Source organism: Spermophilus citellus (assembly GCF_964194105.1).
Source record: "Spermophilus citellus genome assembly, chromosome: 15".
NCBI lineage: Eukaryota > Metazoa > Chordata > Mammalia > Rodentia > Sciuridae > Spermophilus > Spermophilus citellus.
The window spans coordinates 61707637-61716121 of record NC_138195.1 but is presented as its reverse complement, the minus strand read 5'-3'; positions in this window follow the sequence as shown (position 1 = coordinate 61716121).

Below are 8485 nucleotides of genomic sequence, written 5' to 3'. Positions count from 1 at the left end.
GAAACAGAGCCCAAGAGGGAGTTTTAGCATGCAGGGTGTTTATTAGTCAGTGGTCTTGGGATCAAACATAGGGAAGGAAGGAGAAGAAAGCATGATTGGGCAGAGAGCCTTAAGTGGAATGCAGTCCCAGTGAAGGCCTCAGCCAGGTCCATGTGGAGCTGTGCAGCTGGAGAGACCCTGCTAGCTGCCCTGCATTGGAGCGACACAGGCAGGCCCTCCTTCATGCACCTTGTTGATCACTCAGGTGACTTCCCCTGGAATAAGATGCTGTCTTAGGATGGATGATTTCCCTAGCTAAGGCAATCCTCCAAAAGGGCTGATAACTGAGAAGAGGAATCTGAAAAGGAGGGTTGTAGGGTACATCCTTTTTAATGTAACATAGCTATGTAACATAGCTGAAGTTGTGAAACTTGAATGAAGTAACACAACTAGGTAAGTGGTGAAAGTAATATTAGGGCACATTGGTTTGGCTCCAGAACCACACCCTTGACCAGTATACTCTAAAGTCTCTCCAATAATTGCCCTCCTATTCCCTTTGCATTGTTCCTGTGAGGAAGAAATTACTGCTATATCCCTTCCACATGCACATTTGATCAAAGTCCCCTTTCTAAACTTAAAGGACAGCTGCATGATTACACTTGTTTTTCTCCTAAAAAATGTGTTCTTATGGGCTATGACCATTGTGAAAAGGTTCACTCATGGATGCCCATCATTGTTCGTGCTCAGGAACAAATTTAACACATCGCTTTTACTTGTTAATTCTACAACTGCTTGTTTTCAAGACAGAGGCATTTGTCCTATTTATTAGTCTCATCTCAATAACTTTCCCAGGTGAGATAGGCCCCCTGTCTTTATTGGAATAATTGAAGCACCCAGTTGGCTTAACATTTTTTGAATGTTCCAAAACTTACTTCATTATGTTTTTAAAAATGTAAGCACAAAAAACCCCACTCTGCATTTACATATTTATTACATAACCATTGCAAAAAGAAGAAAATGAAAGTCTAAAAAATGCCTCAAATTTAAAATGTTCAGAATTTCTGTCCCCCCACCCACCAAAAAAAAATCCTTTTCCTTTGTAATGCTTCCCTGATAAATCGCACCCAAATCCATGCAAGTTGGACAAGAAAACAAGGAATAATCTGGATTCCTTGCTTTTCCTCACTGCCACAGTCAACCCATCTGCAAAATTTAGTCAGCTCTGTCTCTAACTATTATCCAGAACCGTTCACTGCTTTCAAACTTCACTGACTACCCTAATCAAGCCACCATTCCTCCTTAAGATTACTACAAAAACCTCCTTACCGGCCTCCCTTCTGTCACTCTTGTTGTCGTCCTGCCAGTCATTTTTCACAAAAAATGAAATGACATTTTAAAGAAAACCAGTTGCATCACATGTTACCCCTCTTAAGATCATCCAATTGCTCCTTTGGTACAGGAAATAAAATACAAATTCCTTTTGCCATCCTTCCTGTTTTGGACAATGCCTATTGCTCCTGGTTGACCTGGTAACATTCCACACTTCATCTTTGCTTTTGCTCCAGGGTCTTTGCTTTGCTTTTCCTTGCCTAAAAGTCTCATATCTTGACAAAGTTGACTCATGTTTCATTCCAATAACACTCCCTCAAAGATGGTTTTCCTGACCATCTAATCTAAAGCTGCTCACCCCATTTGTTCCTACTCCCTTAACCTGTTTTTTTTTTCCTACATAGTATTTAGCACCAGCTGAAATTATCCTGTATGTTTTCTGTCTATATGAGAAATAGAATCCATAAGAGCAAGGAGTGTGCTTTATTGTCGACTGCTGTAGCCCCCATACCCAAATAGTGTCTAGCACGTCAACAAATTTCTTTTGGAAAATAACTGCTCTTAACAATTTTCTGTATCCTGTCTTTAAAACAAATATGAACATGAACTGGGCATAGTGGTATAATACACCCGAGGCAGGAGGATTGCAAGTTAGAGGCTAGCCTGAACAACTTATCAAGACCCTGTCTCAAAATAAAATGGAGGGAGGCTAGGGGTGCTACTCAATGGTAGAATGCCTTGGGTTAAATTCCCAGTATCAGTCTCTCTCTCTCTCTCTCTCTCTCTCTCTCTCTCTCTCTCTCTCTCTCTCACACACACACACACACACACACACACTCACACATACACACACTCACACACACACACACACTCACACACACACACTTATGTGATTATATACTTAGTCTAACTTGTTTTCTGAACTTTTTTATTTTCAAGTAATTTTAGAGTTACAAAAACAGTACACAGGATTCCCATTTAACCCTTCACCCAGTTTCCCCAAATATTAATAAGCTGATTTATAGATAAGACAATTACTGAAACCAGAAAGTTAACATTGGCTCAATGCTTTTCACTATTAACTAGTTTAAAGATCTTGTTCAAAATAGGCCAATCTTTTCACCAATGTGTTTTTATGATTCTAAAACCCAAAGATTCCACATTTCATTTAATTGTGTTTCCTGGGTTTCCTCCAATCTGTGAAAGTTCCTCAACCTTTCTCTCTTTCAAATCTTGACATTTTTGAGGTTACTGGTCAGTTTTCTAGAAGAATGTCATAATTTGAATTACCTTGACATTTCCTTGTGGATACGTTGAGATTGTATATTTTTGGCAAGAATACCACAGATGTCATGTTGCGTGGTCAAACTTTTTCACAGAAAAAAATTAAGGTAAAAATTTCAGTGTAATCACTTCTAGATAACAAATATATAGCTATATTTTTAAAACATCACTATGGAATTCCCAACACATTGTACTATTTTTACCAGCATTATATATTTATGCATGCATGTACAATTGAATATATGTTTATCTAACTCTCCTACTCTTTCTCTGTAGGAGACTTAGTGGCCAGGAGGTTCCAAATTTCATTGCCTATTATCTTCATCCTTTTCTTTAAAGTTTCTGCTAAGATGACAGGTGAATGCTGTGTTATCCTGCCATAGCAGTTACCTGTATCTCTCTCTCTCTCTCTCTCTCTCTCTCTCTCTCTCTCTCACACACACACACACACACACACACACACATTGGGGCAAATAATCCCTCTGGTAACTTAAAACAACAAACATCTAATTAGTTCATGAGTTTGAAGGTTGACAATTAGGGTTGGGTTTGAATGGATAGTTTTTCTGGCCATAACTGGGCTTATTCACATGTCTGAGAATTGACTGGTTGTTGACCCTCTGGGGTAACCTCAGAGAGAATGAATGACAAAAATCTTCTCTGTGTCACATATCTCTCTCTATCAGACTAATCCAGGCAGGTTCTCCTGGCAATGGAAGAGGAGCAAAGGTCAAATGGAAACATGCATGGGCTCTTGAGTCACCAAGGCACCAAGTCCTGGGCTTAAGTTCCAGGCATCAGGTCATTTCCCTGCACCCTCCTGGACAGAGCAAGTCACAGGATCAGTCCAAATTCAATGGATGGGGAGAGGAAATGGAAAGTCACGTGGTAAAGGGCGTAGGTATGGAGAGGGGTGAGAAATCCAGTCCATTCACACCCTCATGAATCCTACATCCATTATGCTTTTTTGTTTTTTTTTCTAACAGCTTTGTAGAGAGACAATTCACCCATTGTACAAGTCACCTGCTTAAAGTGTGTAGTTCAATGATTTTTACTCCATTCACAGGATTGTGCAATAAATATCACGATCACTTGATTACTTTTTTTTTTTTTTTGATCCTGGAGATTGAACTCAGGGGTATTCAACCACTGATCCATACCCCCAGCCCTATTTTTATTTTTATTTTAGAGACAGGGTCTCACTGAGTTGCTTATTGCCTCACTTTTTGCTGAGGCTGGCTTTGAACTTGTGATCCTCCCACCTCAGCCTCCTGAGCCACTGGGATTACAGGCATGTGCCACCACCATGTCCAGCCAGCCACAATCACTTTTAGAATATTCATCAACCTCAAAAGAAGCCCTGAATCCATTAATGGTTATCCCATCTCCATTTCAAACCTCTACTTTGAGGCAGTCACCAATCTACTTTCTGTCTTAGGATTTCACCTCTTAATGTAAATGAAATCATACAATATATGATTCTTTGTGTCTGACTTCTTTCACTTAGCAAGTTTTCAAGGTTCCTCCTCATCATATGTATCAGTATTTCATTCTTTTTTTAAAATTTTCAAATACTCTTTCATTAAAGTGATATAACACATTTAATTAATCCAATCATTAGTTGGTGGACATTAGGATTGTTTTCACCTTCTGGCTATTTTGAATAATGCTGCTATAAATGTTCACGTACAAGTTTTTGTGTGGACATGGGTTTTAATTTCCCTTGAGTACATGCTTGGAAGTAGAATTGCTGGCTCATATGGTAACTCTATGTTTAACATTGAGGAATTGCCAAATCGTTTTCCTAAAATTACTGCACTACTTTAAATTCTCACCAGTACCATATGAGGATTCCAATTTCTCTACACCTTTTTAATACTTGTTTTTAATCTCTCTTCTGAATTATAATTATGCTAGTGGATACGAAGTGGCAGTCATTGTAATTTTTGTTTACATTCCCTGATGGCTAATGATGTTGAGTATCTAATCATATGCTTATTGGCCATTTTTATATATTCTTTGGAACATATGCCATTTTTAATTTGTTGTCTTTTAATTATTGAGTTGAGTTTCTTAATATTTTCCAAAGATAAGTCTTTTACTAAATAAATGATTTGCAAATATTTTCTCGTGACCTGTGTTCTCAATCTCTTAATGAAGTGTCTAAAGAAGCATAATGGTTTTTAATTTAAAAAAAATTTTTTTAGGTATTGATGGACCTTTATTTTATTCATTTATTTATATGTGGTGCTGGAAATCCAGTCCCTCATACATACTAGGCAAGCGCTATACTACTGAGCCACAACCCCAGCCCTGGTTTTTAATTTTGATGAAATCAAATTTAAAAAATTTTTTGGACACTTGAGTTTTTAGAATCATACCTAATAAGGCTTTGTCTACTCTAGAGTATTAAACAATTTACTCCTTTATTTTCTTCCAAGTTTCTTCTCTTGCATTTCAGGTCTTTGATCCATTTCAAGTTGATTTTGTTATGTGTAGTGGTCTAATTCATTCTTGGTCATGTGGCTATCTGGTGATCAGCACCACTGAAAAGATTGTTCTTTCTCCCATCAAAATGTCTTGGGCACTTTATCAAAAGTCAGTTTGTCTCTAAATGGAAGGACTTATTTCTAGACCCTTAATTCTATCCCATTGATCTATATGTCTACCCTATGCCTGCACCACACTGTATCAATTTCAGTAGTAAGTTCTGAAATTGGGAAGCATCTGCTGTGATTTTTGTAATATCTTATTCATTTTGATATTCCCAGTGCCTAGAACAGTATCTGATCCATAATAGGTGCTTAAAAAATGTCTGCCATAAAGAATTTAGTGGGCATTAGGTTTTGCTTGTTCAACACTGAAGTTAAACTATTAAAATTTCCTAGGCTTTCAGCATAAGTGCAAAGAGTTTTTGGGTTGGTATCAGTGCAACTTTCTGCACTTTCCACACCTGGTAGTGGCTGGGCAATTGTTCCCTTTGACCAGTCATTCCCAGTTACTACTTGTATGACTCTAAACATGCTCTTTTTTTATTAGAGTTTTTTATTAATCAAGATGATAAAATGATGAAAATGTGGCTTGTTCCATCATTTACTTAGAGTTTGGTACTCACTGTTCATGTTCTTTTCCTTTCTCTCTAGTAATTAGAACAATAGACACATTTATTCTTGCCAGGTCCTGTACATGTGTTATCCTGAAAGCTTTCTTATCAAGACTAAATGAAATGCTTTCAGATTGCCTTTTGTTAAGCTAAGACAGATCTATCCAAGCCTTTTCAAACAAGTAGCTTTGTGAGTCCAGAGGCTGCGTGCTCTTTTTCAGCACCTGCTATAGCTGCATATGTATCAAACAACAACCTGAATGAAACAGAAAAGCTAAGAAAACATTTCCTCTTTTATCATTGAATAATTTAGAGTGAATTAAGGAGTCAAATAAAGTCAAAGCCATTTGACTCAGCTCTGATGAGCTTCATAATGCTGAAATTTATATATGGTAGTAGACCTTTGTGGTTAAAAAAATTGGGGGGGGTCTTTTAGGAGTTCTTAAAAGTTTTGATAGTACATTCTTTAAAGATAGAATATTGCCAGGCATGGTGGTGCATGCCTGTAATCCCAGTGGCTCAGGAGGCTGAGGCAGGAGGATTGCCAAGTTCAAAGCCAGCCTCAGCAACTTGGTGAGGCCCTAAGCAACTCAGTGAGCCCTTGTCTCTAAATAAAGTATTAAAAGGGCTAGGGATGTGGTTCAGTGGTTAAGTGCCCCTGAGTTCAATCCCTGGTATATTAAAAAAAATTCTGTAGAGGTTTTCCTCATGGTTATATATCATATGTGTGTTAAAATCATATTTCAGTGTTGTAAGTTTTGCTTTGTCACTAACTAGCTATGGGAACTTAAGCAAGTTGCTTCACCCATTCAGAATTTTCTTGTAATTTATAGTTCTATATAAGGTGTTAAACCTACAGCTATTTGCATCATATACATTTACAAAAAGTGACTTTTTAAAAACAGGAATAAGAATTGATATATGTGATAAATATGAATCCCATTATGCTACTGTTTCTTTTAAGAAGATCTTTTGAGAACATTGATATATTGGTTATTACTGTGCTTAGCAATATTATAATAAATGTATGGTTTAAAACAACACCTCTGGATTGTCTCATAGTTTTGTGGCTCAGGAGTCCAGGCACAGCTTAGTTTCTTTTAGTATCAAAAAGTTGCAATTAAAGTGTTGTCTGGGGTTGCTACTTTACCTGAGGTTCAGTGGGGCAGGATCTGCTTCCAGGCTCCTGTAGTCATTGGCAACTTTTAGTTCCTTGAAGACTGTTGCACAGAGATCCTTGGTTTTGTACTGACTGTTAACCAGAGACTGCCTTCAATTGCTTGCTGTTTAGGCCTCTTCATTGGTGGGCTTACAACATGGCAGCTTATTCTTTCAGAGAAAACAAGAGAGAGAGTCTTCTAGCAAAATGGGATACAGTGTTGTGTAACACAATCATGAACTTGTTTTCCTGTCTGGTGCATTTGCTATATACAGAGAAGCAAGTCACAGGTCCATTCCCTATTTGAGAGGAGGAAATCCTACAAGACACAAGCACCAGGAAGTTGGAATCATAGGGGTAGCTACCCTAGAGTCTCTCTGCCATAATTAGAAAATTACAAAATGAATTTGAGCAGTGGAATGGGGTGAAATTCTAGGAGGCATGCCAACCCCAAACATACACACACACATAAATTCATATAATAGAGTAAGTATCTTGCTTCTCCATTGTTTTCTATTTCAAGAAATGCTTCTATCCATAGCTCTGTCCTCAAACCTAGGAGATACCTTGACTCTTTGTTCTCTCCAGCCATCTCACCCCCAATGCAGGCCACCAATAGGATACAAAGAGGACCCTTCTCTCTGTTTCCACTGCTTCCCCACCATCCCAGTCACTACTGACTATTCCCCTGATGTTGCTGGACTGCAGCTCCTGGATACCGCTCTTGTCTTCCTTTATGGCCCACTCTCCCCTCAGCAGTGGGAGTGCTTTTCTTAAAACATGAATCAAATTATGTTGTTCCCCTGCTTCAAGTCTTCCATTGATTCCCAATTGAATGTAATTACAGTCATGATTCATTTATCTGATCTATAGGATCCTATAATAAACTGACACCTGCCCATTTTTCTAAACTCACCTATTAATTTAAAAAAAATGAAACTACATTTTTGACTTGTTATAGAGATTTTTATAGAGTATTAACAATTTTAACAAATAATACAATGGTGCCAATTATCACTTGAAAATGTAAATTTTAATAAAGTCAAGCATTTGAGGCAAATTTTTTTTTAATGTAAGAAAAGTTACATAGCAAATGTGACTTTGTGGATGATCTGTTTCACCTTCAATCAGATAATTTGATCCCAAAAAGAGATATGTTAAATTAGATTAAGTTTTGAAATTATATAAAATCCCAAAGTTAAAGTATTAATACCTGTTAAAGCAAAAATAAGAGAACAGATTTATCTATAGAGTGGTGAGGGGGTTTTTATTTTTATTTGTGTGTGTGTGTGTGTGTGTGTGTGTGTGTGTGGTGCTGGGGATTGAACACAGGGCCTTGTGCATGCGAGGCAGGCACTCTACCAACTGAACTATATCCCCAGCCCCTAGAGTGGTGAGTTTTACTACTTTTTTTGCAGGGGAACGAGAAAAAAATTATGTGCAACTTATTAGTTGAGCTTAATTATATTTGAAGATATAAGTCACATCTCAAATTAGAAGTACACATTTACACAACATTCTTTTATTTCTTATGAGCTAAAACCAAAACCAGTCACTTTCAATAACGTAGGTCCAATTTCTTAATGTATTGCAGACTACCAATACCACCTGAGCGTGTGAACAACCTGGAC